This window comes from Rattus norvegicus, chromosome 2, assembly GCF_021556685.1.
Source record: "Rattus norvegicus strain SHRSP/BbbUtx chromosome 2, alternate assembly SHRSP_T2T, whole genome shotgun sequence".
Lineage (NCBI taxonomy): Eukaryota > Metazoa > Chordata > Mammalia > Rodentia > Muridae > Rattus > Rattus norvegicus.
Genome location: NC_141535.1, coordinates 45,149,833 through 45,167,524, shown reverse-complemented (window position 1 = coordinate 45,167,524; position 17,692 = coordinate 45,149,833). Strand labels below are relative to the sequence as shown.

At 42.8% G+C, this 17,692-nt stretch overlaps 1 long non-coding RNA gene across 4 annotated transcripts in view; it reads right to left on the bottom strand.

Annotated features, from left to right (window-relative positions):
• Positions 1-1,767: 1,767 nt before the first annotated feature.
• LOC102553935 (uncharacterized) overlaps positions 1,768-17,692 on the bottom strand; it is a 28,694-nt gene continuing 12,769 nt past the window's right edge. For 2 of the 4 annotated variants that reach the window (XR_015670693.1, XR_015670704.1), the window contains exons 4-7: positions 16,436-16,632; positions 15,143-15,401; positions 7,713-7,888; positions 7,317-7,628 (exon numbers count right to left, since the gene is read on the bottom strand). This is a non-coding gene — a long non-coding RNA (uncharacterized LOC102553935). Of the gene's footprint in view, positions 2,198-2,991; positions 3,090-3,226; positions 3,383-3,874; positions 4,051-7,316; positions 7,629-7,712; positions 7,889-15,142; positions 15,402-16,435; positions 16,633-17,692 lie in introns of those variants that run through there. The other 2 variants (XR_015670715.1, XR_015670726.1) reach the window with 2 other exon arrangements.

The following is a 17,692-nucleotide window of genomic DNA, read 5'->3' as shown; positions in this document are numbered from 1 at the left end:
AGGTTTGTCAAGTAGCCATAAGCAAAGAAGCAAAGAGACAAGAGGTGGAGATATCCTGACTTGTCCCAAGGAACCTGACAACTGTACTCAGCAGAGAGTAGCCCAGCCCCCTTTCCCCTTTAACCTTCTTTCTCTCCTACTTAGTGTTGAGGGGGCTCAAAGGAATTAGGGTGGAATAAAGGTTGGAAGAGAGGTAGGGAATAGAACACAGAAAATAGTAAAAATTTTTTAAAAAGTCAAATGGATGCTTGAATAGGCAAAGATATATCACCCTCTTTTTCATGAGTCTTGACAATTAAGACTTGAAACCTAACATATACTCACACGTCTTGCTGATCAAAGAAAGGAGGTCGAGAATACAAAATAAGAGACTCTCAAGTAATAGCATAGCATTTTATTGGAGGTAATAAAAAAAGCTCATCTCCATTAAGTTAATGTCATTTGGCAGGAAGTGTCTTTTAAACAGTGAGACCTAACCCTCCCATGAGACAAAACACACACACACACACACACACACACACACACACACACACACACTAGTCTAAAGGCAGCAAGGGCCTTAGTGCCCTACACTCATGCCTAGTCTGTGACACAATACCCTTTTCAACAGAGTTTTCACTCACACCGGAGGCCAGGAATACTGGGCTAAAGGGACCTGCCGTTCAAGGCTAAATCAGCTTCCAATCAGCCCCAAACTTATGGTGAGGAGACTAGCAGGACAGACTAAAAGAATCCAAAACAGAGCACCATTTAACAGTATAGTTTCAGCCCAGCCTAGAGATGAAAACATTCATTCAGTTTTGCTTCCCCTAAGTGTCCTCAACGATGGCATTTAACCTAGCCTCCCTAGACAATCCATGTCAGATCACTCAGACAGCTGGATACCCAATGGGTCCAGTCCCTCAGTGATTCCAATGTCTGAGAACACAATACAGGGGCTCTGTCCATAAAGGGAGTGTCCTTGGAGAAGTGACTCCTGCAACTCCATTTTTATTGTGCTTTGGAAAGTGGAAACCAAATCCCCTCACCTACCACCAAAGAGCTCTGGAGACAAGACCCTTAATTGACTCCTAAGACATAAATGAATGTCAAATCCCTGAGGCTCCAGGGTATCTCAGGAGCAGCCACACATCTCTATTAGGGAAGCATTAACACAGGGCACGTTCACCTTGTGTTCATCATCCTGGATCATCAAGGAGCAAAGACGGACCTTGATGGGACTGCAGACCTGAGAGAGCCAGGAGCAAGCGGGTGCCTTCCTCTGCAGAACAAATGACAACAGTGGAATCTATTGTAGTCATGGCTACAGCAGACAGGGCAAGCGGGAGTAGGAAAGAAATCTAGGTGCATGGGAGAAACCTCCAGATTAGGACTTCAGAAGGTTCTTGATGGCTCATTCCTTTAGTTAATTGAAGCAGAGGTAGGTGGGTCTTTGTGAGTTCAAGGCCAACCTGTTCTACATAGTAAGGTTCAGGACAGCCAGAGCTACACAGGGAGGCCCTGTCTCAAAATGAAACAAACCAAACCAAACCTGGAGGTTAAACTATATAACCAAAAACTATAGTTAAACACACATACACATACACACACACACACACACACACACACACACACACACACACACACACTGGGGAAAGGCGTGGGACACTATGTTATTGTGGATTACCTTAGCCCCACCTTTGCTGGCTTCTTTGACTCAAAAGGAGATATGCCCAAAGAGTTGAACATTTAGTGCTACTCCATGATAACCCAAAATGAAATAAAAGCAGGGCTTCCTTTTATACTTTATAGCATTCAAAATTGGAGTGAAGGAGCTCACATTCACGACCAGACAGATCCCCTGACAGTAAGGGAAGCCAAAAGTCTTGAGTCCCACAATTCACTGGCCCCACAAAGCTCTGTGAAGATTCACCTTTTCATCCTCCAGGTGACAGAGCTTCTCTGCAGGGAGATAAGACCAGCCACAACCCACATTCTGGTGATTCTGGCTTAAGATCAGCTGTTCTTCGTCAGGGATAAAGGGCTCCTGGACATAAGGCAAGTGAAACAGAGGTGATTGAGCATAGGACACGGACTCAAACAGCAGCACTATATCATGTTTGTCTTGAGTGCTGGAACATTCCATCACGATGGTTTCAGAAGCATCAGTGGATTCAGTCTCCTCTGTCAGGGCGATAGGCAGCACCTCATCTAGTACCTTGGTAAACAATAGACCTCCAATTATGATCTTCCTTCTGACTGATAGGATGAGAAGGTAATGGGGAAAGCACCCAGAAGGACTCTTTGTGGCCCCTTTTGAGGGTCCTTGAACTCTAGAATGAGCTCAGAGGCATGAGGAGCAATAGGTACCCAAGAAGAAGCTGCTTCAAAGTGCAGAAGCCAGGAACTATGTAGGAATAGGGTACCTACAGGAAGAGGGAAGCTTCAGGAAGTTGCTATCACGGATGTTCAGAGAAAGCTTACTGAACTCCCCTCTTACTCCCTACCACTCAGGACTTACAGGTCAGTCAGCTGCTTAGCAGATGCTGTTGGGTACACCCACCCATGAAGCCAGCTCTTGATTCCATGGCAACGAGAAGTGGACTTCTCATCCTCTTCACTTACAACCCCACAATTGGAATTAACTCAGAGAATGACAGCCCCAAGGCTGACGACCCTATAGATACTATACAGCCCAGGACAAGCCACTTGCCTGTCACATTTCACAACACAGTAGAGTTGTTGGCTGGACTCCCTGAGTCGCACACTTCATACTTTAGGACATCTTCGCTCACAGAACACTAGAGCATCTGTCATTAAGACCAAGGCCATCCTACTTCTGGAACCCACAGACAGACCTGAGGACCAGCTGAGTATCCTCACTCAGTAACTCCATGCTTTACTCTCAAGAAATCCAAATGTCTGGGTTTCCCTGCGAGACTCACAGAATGCTACCATCTAGCTGCTACATTATTGCTTCCCTGGTGGAGAACAAAAACTGTAGTTGCTTACTGTTAGATGTGACCGTAACGCCATGGTGTCTGGAAGAGGCTATCTCGTTTATTGGAGGAGGCAGAGCATGGGTGGAGCGCTCCAATGGCTGTACCTGGCTAAAATTCATGCATCAAAGGCCCAGAACAAAAAGACCACAGCCCAACCAAGAGCTTCCGCCCATGCTCCAGCAAGCCCCCATGATGCTGTTCTTCAAAGCTCACAGCCCCTTCTTCTGCCTTTGATAGTCACCCACCCAGGTGTGGGCTTTAGCTTCGCTCAGACAGCTTGAGCCTTATAGGGCATCCAAGGAAACGTGGATTCAGGTGGGAGAATCTGCCATTCCCAGCGCAGCTTCAGGACCTGCTTCTGCAGCAGAGTTGAAAGGGATCGCACAGAAGTGTTTCTCAAACTAAACATGGAATGCACAATGATATAATGAGTAGTCAGACTCAGTTATATGGCATGTGTGCATTGGCAGAATGTACCAAAACTAAGGCTACGACGAGGACGGAGTAAACCGCCTGCACTCTATGCCGACCGTGAGTCCTCCAGAGCATGGCTCACAAACTCTAGACAACAGAATAGTCTCCCTCAGTGTTTGTCAAAACAGATTGCTGGGGCCCTTACCTGAGTTATCCATCAGTTAACAGAGCCTGAGAAGTTACCTTCATAGGAAGTTCCTAGAAGCTGATGAAGCTGCTGGTCCTGAGACGAAGCTTTGAGAAGCCCTGATGTGCATTGCCCATACCATGGCCAGTACAGAGAAAATGCCCAGGGAATGTGTTCACTCCCCCAGGGAGTATGTTCACTCAATCAGTAGGAATAAGTAAGCGGTGCCCAGGCGTTGCAGAACTCTGGGATTCTTACAGAAATTCCTTCACTTTGAAAGGGTAAAACTCACCAAATCTGGAAGTATCAAATTAAGCGCCCACACTTTTCTTAATTGTGTTCAAGGAGAGGAAAAAAATGTGACTCTTCAAAACTATACAAAAATGACAAAAGCCAGCACAATCCTCTTCAAGTCAAGACAGTGATTGTTATGAGCACGTTACACACATGTGGAAGTCTGGGATGAACCTGTCAATTAAACATACAAGGTAAGACGTGCTTCATTCACTAGTCAACCTGCCTGTCATAATACTTGCTTTTATTAAAAGACTAAATCACGTTGACATAGACACAATCTTAAAAAAAAAAAAAAAAACTTGAGGAAGATTTACTTTCATTAATAAGAACCTGTCTCAAATTATGTAAATAATCGTACCACAATTAATAATCCGTGCGTTCTATCTTTAAAAATCCTTCCTCAGCATCAGCTCGTGGGCCCACACAGCAACACGAAAGGCTCGTGAGGTCAGCATGCACACATTTGTTTTGTAACCAGAAAAATAACAGAGGAAGAGAAGTGACGACCAGCCCACAGCAGGGCTCAGTTGGTTCCCAAGGAAGAGTTATATGTTAGGACAGTTTCTCTGGAGCTCTATGAGGTCAAGGCTAGACAGATATTCGCAGCTACTTGCAGGACAGCCAAGGCTACATAGTATCCCTGGGCCAACACCACCGCCCCCCTCCCCCTCCCCCTCCCCACAAAAGTAACAGTCAGGACAGGAAGCCATTGAAGAGAGTTCCTAAGCACTGTGATAAAGATGCTGACATGTAGCTCTTCACACTTGATGGCATCTGGTGGGAGTCAGGGGTGGGACCGGAAAGGACTCAAGGGGCTGGCCACTGGGAGTTTGACCATGCTCCAGTGAGTATGGGCAACACACATTGAACTGGACCCGATGTATTTTTTCATCCTTTTCTAGAGGAGGATGTAAGGGTAGCAGGGTTGGACTGGGAGGACTAAGAAGTGAGTGTGATCCGGGTACATTGTATGAGATTCCCAAATCATTAATAAAAAGATTATGTCAAGGGGGAAGGGGGGAAGGCCCTGTTTCTAAAATAAAATAAACCATGAGACGCAGGGCTACGGATGTGGCTCAGATAGTGTAGTGCTTGCCTGGCACACCGAAGCCTGGAATTTAGTCTCCAGCACCACACAAACCAGGCTTGACAGAAAGCACCTGTAATCTCAGCAATTCAGGAGTGGAGGCAGGAGGATCAGAAGTTCAAGGTCATCTTCTGCTATGTAGAAAATTTGTGGCCAGTCTGCACTTCATGAGACTTTGTCAATATTATTATTATTATTATTATTATTATTATTATTATTATTATTATTATTATAATGAAGCTAGCTTAATTTAGGAAAAACTGAGCTTCTGTGAAGGAATGGGTACTTTTTAAAGCTAAGGGCAGGAAAGCATTCGCCTATCCCCAAGCAGCCTGCTAATTACCACCAGGCCCTGTTATTTTTCTGTCCAGTGAGAAAACAACGATAACCTCTCCTCAGAGCTAGAATTCTCTGCTTTTTTTATAATGAGCAGATTTTCTACGGAACTCTAATTAGATATGAAGTGAGCTTATGGAATTTCCAGCAAACCTGGGTCTCCTTTCTGTTTACATAAATTAATCTTCAAATTCTCAGCAAGGATTCAAAAGCTGCACCAAGTGTGAATGTGTGAAGGGAAATCCTTCATGAATTTGTAAATTGCCTTAAGTAAGAGCCATCAACAGCCCAGGCGAGATGATAGCGTTGTTTTCCTAACTTGTAGCTGAGCGGCTGTTGTTGTGTTAGCTTCTTTTACATGAGAAAAATCTGAAAAGGAATCAAGCAGAGGAGACAGATTGCTCTGTATGGTAAATGTTTTTATAGGCTTTCTCAGAGGGCTTTCTTGTCTGCCAGAAAAGTCAGCATCCAAAAAAGATCATTCGTTAGCAGTCACTCTGGAGAAAGTGTTGGGCAATGATACGGACGACTCAAATTGCCACGGTTTCTATCTTGTGTCTCACACTACGACACAGCTGAGAGTCCGGTGTTAGAGCACAGGTGGGGGAAACAGGAGCCAGCTCCCCTGGGAGAGGCCTGGAGGGGATATGTAGGGCGGATGCTGGTAGGCATAGGCCCTCACCGTGACATTCTGTCCATGTGGATGTCCTGAGGACCAGAGGCAAATGCAGACACTTCATATGTTTGCTCTATCCATGGGGGTGCTTTGTAAACTGTAAACCTCATGACTTTCCCGTGTCATGTATACCTGTAATGCAATCATGTTTAAGTTTCTTTAAATGCTTTGCCAATAAAAGAAATAACTCTACACACATTCAGCCATTAAGAAACCAGGACTGACGAGTTGGGTCAACTGGTTAAGGTGCTTGTTGAGAGAGCCTTATGGCCTGGGTTCAATGCTCAGAACCCATGTAAAGATAGAAGGAGAGAACCAAATCCACAAAGTTGTTCATACCCTGCATGTGTATAACCTGAAAACATACACAAATAATAATAATAATAATAATAATAATAATAATAATAATAATAAATATAACATTTAAGATGTTTTTAAATAAAAATATATAAATAAGAAAACTATAAACATCATAGATAAATTCTAAAACACAATAGGAATAGAAGAAAATAAGGAAAACACATAGGAATTCTATTTTTAATATTCTTCCTACCCCACATGGATTAAGTGTAGATCTCCCTCTGTAGTCATTTGAAAATAAGAGGGAATAACCATAGTTAACATTCACGTTAACTGCTAGATATTAGTAATTCTGGCGCTCCCAGCACATTAACTTGTTTGATCCTAGTAATGGCCTTTTTATTATGTCCCTTCCTCAGCTGATGACATCGGAGGCCAGATGGTCTCTTGATTTATCCGCAGCCACACAATTACAAAAGAGTAAAGAAAGGGTTTCCGTCCAGGCAGATACTATAACCCGAACCTGGGACCCCAGTAAATGGTCCCCAAGCTAACCAGCTCACCAGCTGGTCAAAGGCTTCATGCCCACCGGCTCCCATAGTGTCTGGGTGATGACAATTCTCTTTCCGTGTTGTATTTGTTGTTTCAAATGTGTGTCTCCCCTGCTAGTCTGTAAAGGCCTTTGGAACACAGAGCAGGTTTACGCTGAGCACCTACATAAGTGCTCTCAGTAGGTATTGTTGAATGGCTGTTGGGTGAAAGAAAGAGATTTTTTTTTAATTGTGTGTGAGTGTGTGTGTGTGTAAGGGAGAGAAAGACAGAGACAGAGAGACAGAGAGAGACAGAGAGGGTGTTGGGGAAGAAGAAGCTATCAGAGCTTCTAAGCTAGAGTTCCAGGTAGTGGTGAGCTGCCCTCTTGGTGGACTCCCTACTAGACTCTAGTCCTCTACAAGAGCAACAAATGATTGTAACCACTGAGTTGACTCTCCAAACCCCAGAAGGAAAAAAAATTGAAAACTGGGTACATGGAAGAATTTAACCAAAATCACTAAACACACAGCGAAAATTTAATATACTTGAAATAGAACTGGACTTCTCCCCATTAACAAAAATATTCCGACTTCCCTTCCCCTTCAGACCTCAGTCTGTTGTTTAGCCAGCACAAGGGAGAAACGGCCATGGATAGCTTCAGGCTCCAAGTGAGGATCCTGCCCCTTCAGGTTCTAAGATGAAAGAAGAGAGATACGAGGCGGCTCGTGGGGGCCTGTGCTTCCTCTCCTGAGAGAGTAAAGCCCACAGAGAGTCCGTGCTCACGCTCTGGAGACCACATCGCAACTGTAGCCTATGTGTCTGTTAGAAAAGATAATAACTGAAAATAAGAAAAAGTAAGAAACATGGGCGAATAGACAAATAGTGGGTTTCCTCTGTACAAACCTGGGTTAAGATGTTGTTAACACAGGGTGTAAAGTTTCACTTCCAGGACGGCTATGTTTCGTCAAGCTATTGAAACTGCAAGATCATTTAACATTCACCCATATCTCAGTCTGTTCCAATATTCACCTCTCTTTTTTCATACTTATTTTTATTTTATGTGTACTGGCTGTTGTGTTCTATAAAAAACAAAAAAGAAAAAGAGAAGCCAGGGATATAGTTAGTAAAGGTATGGTATGGTTCCAGGGAAGGGGATGCCTCTGTGGGCCCATGAAGTACCAACCACACGGGAATAGTATAGAATAGAGTTTATTTAGGGCATGGGGAGGCGGGGGGATGAAGGTGTAGGAGAGACAGAGAGAGAGAGAGAGGGAGAGAGAGAGAGAGAGAGAGAGAAGCAGGCCATGCACAAGTGAAGGGGGAGGGGAATGGGAGAGAAGGGGCAGAGAAGGAAGAGGGTAAGAGAGCAAGAGAGTGAGAAGGAGCAAGCAGCCCTTTTGTAGGGAGTCAGGCTTACCTGGCTATTGCCAGGTAACTTTGGGGTGGAGCCTAGAAGGAATGCTAACACTGGTCTTTTGTCTGCATGTATGTTTGTGTATCCTATTTACACAGTGTCCATGAAGGCTAGAGGAGGGCATTGGAACCCCTAGGACTGGAGTTACAGTTGTAACCTGCCATGTGGGTGCTAGGAATCAAACCTAGGTCCCTTGGAAGAGCATTCAATGCTCTTAACCTTTAAGTCAGTGTTTCTCAACCTGTGGGTTGGCAACCCCATTGGGAATCAAGTGATCCTTTCATGGAGGTCATCTAAATCCACCAGAAATATCAGAAATGTACATTATGGTGTATTCATGACAGTAGCAAAAGTACAGTTCTGAAGTAGCAAGGAAAATAACTTTATGGTTAGGGTGACCACAACATGAGGAACTGTGTTAAAGGGTTGCAGCATTAGGAAGGTCAAAAGCCACTGCTCTAAACCATCTCTCCAGCTCTAAAGACATTCATCTTAAAAAGCAGAGAAGACAGAGGAGCTCTGCTGCTGAGAGGTTAAGTGACCCCTTCAGAGGGTCACCTGTCTCACCCAACTGCATCTTCACACAGAGAATCCTGCAATTCTGGGGCTCTAACATGATAGAACCAGGTAAGTCGAGAGCAGATTCTGACACAGTGGGGCTAAGATTCTGTAGCTCCTGCCACTCTTCTAGGTACTTATTCCTCAGGACATGTGAAACAAGAGAGCAGGCAGTGATGAATCCAGGCCTCCAAGGTCTTCTTTCTGCCTTAATGTGATGGTTTGTATATGCTGGGCCCAGGGAGTGGCACTATTGGAGGGTGTGGCCCTGTTGGAGTAGGTGTGTCACTGTGGGTACTGGCTTTAAGACCCTCACCCTAGCTGCCTGGAAGTCAGTCTTCTGCTAGCAGCCTTCAGATGAAGATACAGAACTCTCAGCTCCTCCTGCACCATGCCTGCCTGGATGTTGCCATGCTTCCTGCCTTGATGATAATGGACCAAACCTCTGAACCTGTAAGTCAGCCCCAATTAAATGTTGTCCTTATAAGAGTTGCTTCGGTCATGGTGTCTGTTCACAGCAGTAAAACCCTAACTGAGACACTTCAGGAAAGGAATTTACCAGGAAAAGTCAGTCCTGGTTGCACAAGGATATGCTTCATCTATAGCCAACAATGGAGCATCTATGGTTGAGCATTTGACTTCAATAGCCCATGCTGCTTCTCCATTGGTTATAACCCCATGTTGAATACAGCTAGTACCTCCACTCGTTTTCTGAAAATGCTAGCATTTGACCCTTCTATCCAACTATCACATCCTATTAGTTGATAGCATAAAGACCAGCCAACTATCCTTTGGGATGGTTATTTTTAGGAGAGATGGAATTAAGGATGTAATTCTCAAGTAGAAAAAGAAGACTTGCCACCATTATGATCTAGTATCAGTCTGGTTACTGAAACCAAACAAAGAGATTTCAGAGCTTTCCACTAGACTTAGCAATGACCAAACTGATTCCCTCATCAGCTTCCTCACCAACAATTTTAAGCACAAAATCAATTTCCCGAGAGGCAAGGTTACAAAAGGTACCACCATATTAGATGAATTCCATGAGTGACATCAAAACAGAAAGAGGACTCCTGAAGGATGGGAGTATACAAAATGGCAGTAAAATGAAAGTCAACATATTTTATATTGAATACCAAAATGGAGCCTACCACTTGATGTGCTAGTATAAAAGGTGAAAAGCAGGCAAAACCTTGTTAAGTAAGTGGGGAAGGGGGGGTACCTAACATCCCAAAGCAAAAATCTACTGGTTTCTCTGTATCAGTGGTCCTCAACCTCCCTAATACTGTGACCCTTTAACACAGTTCCTCATGTTGTGGTGACCCCCAACCACAAAATTATTTTTGCTGCTAGCTACTTCAGAACTCTTTTGCTATGGGTATGAATCATAATGTAAATATTTTTGGAGATAGAGGTTTGTCAAAGGGGTCGTGACTCCCCGGCTGAGAACTGCTGCTCTGTATAAATGTTCTCCAAGTATGGTCTCGGGATAAACAGTACCACCCCTGGAATGTCTCAAAGAAACAAGTTCTCGGATATCATCCTGTCTCTACAGATCAAAAGCATCCAGAAGAGCTTGGGTCTGTTTTTCAAGAAGTCTTCAGCTGATTCTGATATGTGCTAAAATGTGATCACTACTGCCTTCTCCATAATTCTCTAGAACCATCAGATCATTTTCCCTCAAAAAGTAAGGTTGCAAGAATTTGCATCTCTGGGTGTCTAGGGGTGCAAAGGAGGGGTGAGTATGTATGTGGGTGCCATCTGTGCACCTGTGTGGGGACCAAAGTTGACATCTAGTATCCCCTCAATTGTTTCTTCACCTTATTTTAAAAGACAAATTCTCTCACTGACCCTGGAGCTCATCCACTGACCAGGCTGGTTGGCCAGCAAGCCCCAGAGATCCCCTGGCCTTTGTTCCCCCAGAGCTGGGATCGCAGCTGTGGGCTGCCATGCCTGGGTTTCAGAGGCATGCTGGGATCCAGACTGAGGTCCTCATACTCCTGTGATAACTTTATGACTGAGCCATCTCCCCAGACAGGATAAAAGCAATGTTAACCCAGCCATTGGTGATGCACACCTGTAACCTCAGCACTCAGGAGGTTGAGGGCAGGAGGATAACCTCAAGTCCTGGACCGGTCTAAGCTGTAGAGGGAGACTGTCTCAAAAAGAAAAAGCAAAGACAGGAAGGGAGGAAGAGGGAAAGGAAAGGAAGGAAAGGAGGGAGGGAGGGAGGGAGGGAGGGAGGGAGGGAGGGAGGGAGGGGAAGGTAACCTAGTTTCACAGAATAAGAAGAAATTTTAAATACAGAATGCCAAGGGAAAAACAATTACAGTGAGCAGGGTGGACACCAGGGTATAAATCCCAGGGGTGGAGCTTAATCCTCTCAGGGGAACAAGAGGTGTGATCTGGGCAAGCGAGGTGTGAACTCAAATTAGACCGGTCTGTAAATCTAGGCCCCAAGACAGAGGAGAGCTGAGGAATCTGTGCCCCTCTGGGGAGCTGCGCTTTTCTCAGGCTCAGAGCTAAATGCAAGCCACCAGCTGAGCCTCACAGGAATGTGCAATAAGGTTTACCTCAGGGAGCGGGGGAGGGTCAAGAAGTCCTGAAGCCCCTGGGCACAGCAGAGGCCAGCAAGACACTGCCGTGGGGGAGGGGGGGTTGCTGTGTGTGTGTGTTGGGGGGGGGTTGCACTACTGAGGCACAGTCCACTGCACCAGGGACTTAGAGAGAAGAGCCAAAAGGCAATTTCAAGCATAATACTGGAGGAGGGATAGAAGCTGTGGATATTGTACCCAGAAAGAACGATTTACAGATTCGTTGTACAAATGTACGGAACTACATTGAACGAAAGCTGGCAATAGCTATTTCTTCAAAGAAGATAAGCGGGTGGCAATGGGTATGTGGAAAAGTATCATTAGCCATTAGAAAAATATAACCACATATCACAATAAAAACCTCATACTCATGAAGAGAGTAATCCAAATGACTAGCGGCCGTGAGTGGGCAGCATTTGGAGCTCTCACACAGTGCCTTTGGGGATGTAAAATGCTGGGGCCATTTTAGAAACTCGATTGGCAGAGTTTTAAAACATTAAACATAGAGTCAGTATGTGACCCACCAATTTCTCCTCTAAGTTACAAGGCACCTTCACACGAAATCTTACCATGGATGTTCACAGCAGCGTTATCTATAATAACCAAGAGGTGAAAGCAGTCCAAATGTTATCCATAAACTGATAAAAATGCAGGTATAGATAAAAACACCACACACATATACACACATACACTAATACATACACACACATATATACATATAATACACACATATACACACAAATATACACACATAAACACACACATACATACACACATACACTAATACATATATACACATATACGCATACATACACATATACATACACACATTCATATGTACACACACATGCACACAAATATACACACATAAACACACACATACACACACATACTTACACATACACACATATACACATATACATATACACATATACACACGTACACAAATATACATACATCATACATATACACATACATATATACACATATACACATGCATATATACACACATACACAAATACACATACACACATACATATATACACATATACATATACACATATACACACGTACACAAATATACATACATCATACATATACACATACATATATACACATATACACATGCATATATACACACATACACAAATACACATACACACATACATATATACACATATACATATACACACAAATACACATACACAAAAAAACACAAATACATACACATACATACACACAGAAGATAGAGAGACAAAGAGACAGAGGCTGAGACAGACAGACAGAAAGACATGGGACAGAGAGACAGAGGCAATTTGATAGAACTCAGAAGGCTGAAGCATAAAGATTGTGGCTATAAGAGCAACTTGGGTTACTAAGGACAACCTGGGTAGGTTACACATAAGATTCTGCCCCCCACAAAAGGAAAGAAAAAAAGAAAAATTATGTTTAAGTAAAGTCATCTGCTAAATTTATATCTCATTAAGTAAATATGAGAGGATGATTCTTTAAAAACTAGGAAAAATCATTTTAAAAAAAACATCTTCTTGACTGTCATTATGATACACCTATAAAGTTTGACAGGTTTGGTTGCACATGTCAGTAATCCCAGACTTGGAAATGGCAGCAGAGGATCAGGAGTTTAAGGCCAGCTTCAGCTACATAAGACCCTGCCTAAAAATAAATAAATAAATAAATAAATAAATAAATAAATAAATAAATAAATAAATAAATAAAATCTATAAAATTATAAGGAAACTGAAGGCACTTAAAAATTACACAAACAAAAAACTCTTCAGTTGCTCAGAAAGTAGGATGAACATTGTGATGCTTTTTGTGATTGGTTCTGTTTGTTTTCTTTGTTTATTTGTTTTGTTTGCTTTGTCAACTTGACACAAGCTAGGATCATCTGGGCAAAAGGAACCTCAATTGAGGAAATGCTTCCTTAAAATTGGCCTGTAAGAAAGTCTGTGGGGAAAAAAAAAAAAAAAAAAAGAAAGTCTGTGGGGTAGTATCTTAATTGATAATTGATGTGGGAGGACTCAGTCCACTGTGGCAGGCGCTCCTGAAGAGTATAAAAAAGCAGGCTGAGCAAATCCTGAGAGCAAGCCAGTAAGGAGGGTCCTCTCTGGTCTCTACTCAGTTCCTTCCTGTGCTCCAGCTCGAGTTTCTGCCCTCAGAGATAGACCATGATCAGGATAGATTCAGCTTTCCACAGGCTCCAAGGATTCAAACTCATGTCCTCACACGCGTATGGCAAGCGCTTCCCCCGGCCCATGCTTCTACATTCATGACCAGCAACTTTTTTTTCTATCACAAACATTTCTTATTACCTCTTTTCTCGGTGTATATTTCTTGTGACCATTTCGGGTATTAAAAAGCCATTTTTATACATTTATACCGTGTACTGACCCTCTTTCCCACATTACTCCACTCTTCCTTTTCAGTCACCTCCCTTGCTTGTCAGTGCCTTGTCTCTCTAAGAAGTTTTACTTATTCTATGTGTTTTATGATTCTATTTGTCTGTATACAATCTAAGATCCAAAAGTGAGAGAAAACAATATTACTCTTTCTTAGTTTGACTTAATTCACTTAAAATGAGAATCTCCAGCTGCAACCATTTGTCTGCCAAAAATTTCATGGCTGAATAAAATCGGATTTCATGCCTATGGCACATTTCCTATATATGTTCCTCTGCTATTTTTGTTGTTCATTATATGTATTATAGTGAGCATATAGTGCCGCTTTGTGACATTTCCTTAGTGCAGTATTTTAACCTGTGGGTCACGGCACCTTAGGGGGTCAAATGGTGCTTTCAGAGGGGTCACTTAAGACCATTGGAAAACGCAGATATTTACATTACAATTCACAACAGTAGCAAAATTGCAGTTATGAAGTAGCAACAAAAATAATTTTATGGTTTGGGGTCACCAGAATGTGAGGAACTGTATTAAAGGGTTGCAGCATTAGGGAGGCTGAGAACCACTGTGTTAATGGTTAGTGATTTGTGTCACCTTTTCATACAATTATGGACCACTGGCATATCATCTTTGGAGAGGTGTCCATTTGAACCCCTTGCTCATTTTTAAATCGAGCTTTTGTTTCTTTATTATTACACCATACAAACCCTCTGTGGTCTGGAAATGAGTTCCTTATCGGTGTTCTTCTGTTCCCAGATGGCATCCTTTGAAACACAGGTTTTTATGTTTTTTAGTGCAATCCAACTTACCATTTTTTTCCTTTATTGCTGGTGTTTCAGGTGTCATATTTAAGAAATCATTGCCACATCTAATATCAAGATGTAGCCCCACTTGGGGGCTATATTTCTTTTCCTCTTATGCTTAGGTCTTTGGTCCACTGGAGTCAACCTCTGCGGCTAGAAATATGGCTTTATCTTTTTGCATGTTACTATCCAGTTGTTCTAGAATCATTTATGGAAAAAAAAAGTCTCTCTCCATTGAATTCTCTTAGGATCCCTGTCAAAAGTGAATTAATTCTGATGTGAAGCCTGGTTTCTAGAGTCTCAGTCCATTCCTTAGGTCTGTTTCCTGTTTTTATATCAGTGCCACACTGTCTTGATTACTGTCACCTCGGAGTGAGACTTGATATCAGGAAGTGTGAGTCCTCCAACTTTCTTTCATCATGATTATTTGACATACGTGTGTGTATATGTGTGTGTGTGTGTGTGTGTGTGTGAGAGAGAGAGAGAGAGAGAGAGAGAGAGAGAGAGAGAGAAACACTTCTAACCTATTTCATTTCATACGTACCCTTATTACAGTTGACTCTACAAGCAAAGTCTTTCATTTTGGTTCTACATAAAAGCCATCTTTCCCTCCATATGGAGATGTCCTGGCTGCTTCCTTCTGGGACAGCCATAATCAGCAAGGTGCCCCTTTCTGGAATTGTCTGAGTCAACTCTGGTGAACAAAAGGCTCTCTGTAGTGGCTGTGGATTTTTCCTTCTTCCTCAAGTCTGTTCTTGGGCCAGCTCTCTCTTCGTAGTATTGTTGTTTTAAACTCTCAGGACCTTTAAGATAATTATTCTATCTATGATTATTCCACTTCAATTGTTCAAACTTGAACTGAGTACATTCCTTAGTAACAGACTCTTTGGAATATGTTCCAGGTGGGTATACAAACTGTGCATACAGAGACAAGACTAATTTATAATTTATAATGATATAGGCATAGGCATACAGTTTTAGAAAATTGCGTTATGGGGACTATGGAGCACATACATACATAGATGCCTATTTTCACTTGTAAGCTTCTATATGTAACTTCTTCTCTAATTGATTAAATGTAAAGTCAGCATTAGTCCCCTGCAGAGTAAAATTTTAATACAAAAACAAAACAAAACAACAACAACAAAAAAAAGAACCTGTCCCTCCCTGTCCCTCCTCAGTCATTAGGGGATCTATGTCAACTTTTTGTGTGTCTCGAAGGACACAAGTCCCTCAGTACCACCACACTGGCTTTTAAGAAACTCTGAGACTAGAAACATTTAGTTAAAATTCTATCAAGTCTTTACATGGGTCGAGGAAACCATCTTGGAATGAGAAACTTGATATTTTCCAAATGTATAAGCCATCCAATATATATGATTTATATCCAATAAATGATTATTAAAAAAATCAAGAAGGGCTTTCCCATCTTAACAGTAAATAAGAAAAAATGATAAAAATAGGCAGTATAGTGTTTATGTGGGCAATAAGCCTTGTTTTAAATCACTTCTCAACATCGTGTGGGGTGGGAGAGGGCAAGTCTGAGAAGGTAGTTTATCAGAGGTTGAATGTTGAATGTTCCCCCAAAAGGTCCACACATCCTGGCCCCTTCCTCCTCTCTTGCTTCCTGGTCATGAGATCTGAAGTTTCCTCTGCCAGACTTTCTTTCCCTACGGCTGACTGTCATCAGGCACACTTCCCCAAGTGCAAAAGCAATGTGTCCCCATAGCAAACCTTTCCTCTTTAAAAGCTAATTAGAACATGCATTTTTTTTTAACAGCAATGGAAAGCTGACTAAAGAAACTTGTTGCTAGCACGCAGAAATGGAGCTCCTCACCCATCTGAGCAGGTTCCAACGGATTCTGTATGACAGGTTCATCATCCATAAGCCCCAACTACAGAGCACTCATGGGCTTCAACTATGGACGAGGGAAGCAACTGAGACAGGTCCCGGCTGGGGGTTCCGAGTGAGCAAAGCTGAGGCTATCTTCTCCCTTGACCCCTGGGAGAGCGCAAGTCCTAAGACAGGAACATCTAAAAAGCAACATTATTATACTTTGACCACACAGATGCTAGAAACACTCTGCTGTGTACCCGGCAGTTAGCATAACTGAACTTGAGTTCCTCACCACCCTGAGGCGTGGAACCTAAAATAGGAACTTGACCATGGTTAACACGAACTTCAGGAGAAATAGTTATTTTTCATAGGTTAACTACAAACGGTAGCTACAGTCATGGAAACACCCAGATCTCATGTTAGGAACCTCTGAGATCTCAAAAGTGGTTTAGAATAATCTTAAAAAGAAATTTCCAAGGCTCCTCTACTGGGTCCAATGTTTATATTTTTTTTATGTATCTCTGTGTTGGGGTATATAGATGTGTGTTTCCAAGTGTGTGAGATGTGGATGCACATGGGTATACATGCATGTAGAGGCTCATTGCAAAAAGTGGGTGCCTTTCTCCACTTGATTCACTGAGGCACGAATGGAGCTCACCGATGTGACATCACGAAATAATCTATTACAACATAGCCCAGCGGCACCATGACATCACCGACTGCAGCAGCTGCAATCCTCAATGGTCAGAAGTATGTGTGAAGTGGGAGAGAGAACTCTGCAAAGAGAACTTGAGTTTTAGAGCTGCTGTTTCAATGACTGGTTTGCTTCCCATCTTGGAAATCATTATTATTTTTTTAATCCAGGCATGGTTGTCCATCTGCAATTCCAGCACTCAGCTAAGATCAGAGGCTCGCCAAGAGTTCCTATGCAGCCTGTCAGGCTACAGAGAAAGATCTTGTATCTTAAAATGGCAGAGAAGGGTCTGGGGACATGGCCCAGCAGTTAAGAACACTTGTTATACATGCTCAAATTCATGTCCCCAGAACCCACAGAAAGATATGGGTATGGTCACTCAAGCAGCTATTGCCCCAGTGCTGGGGTATGGGGCTGAGACAGGAGGATGCTTACTGGTTACCAGCCTAATTTTAGGTTCACTCAGTAAGAAAGCCTGTCTCAAGTGAGTAAAGTAGAGGGCAATCACAGGACACAAGATATCCTCCTCTGGCCTTCATGTGCACACAGACTTGCACACATAC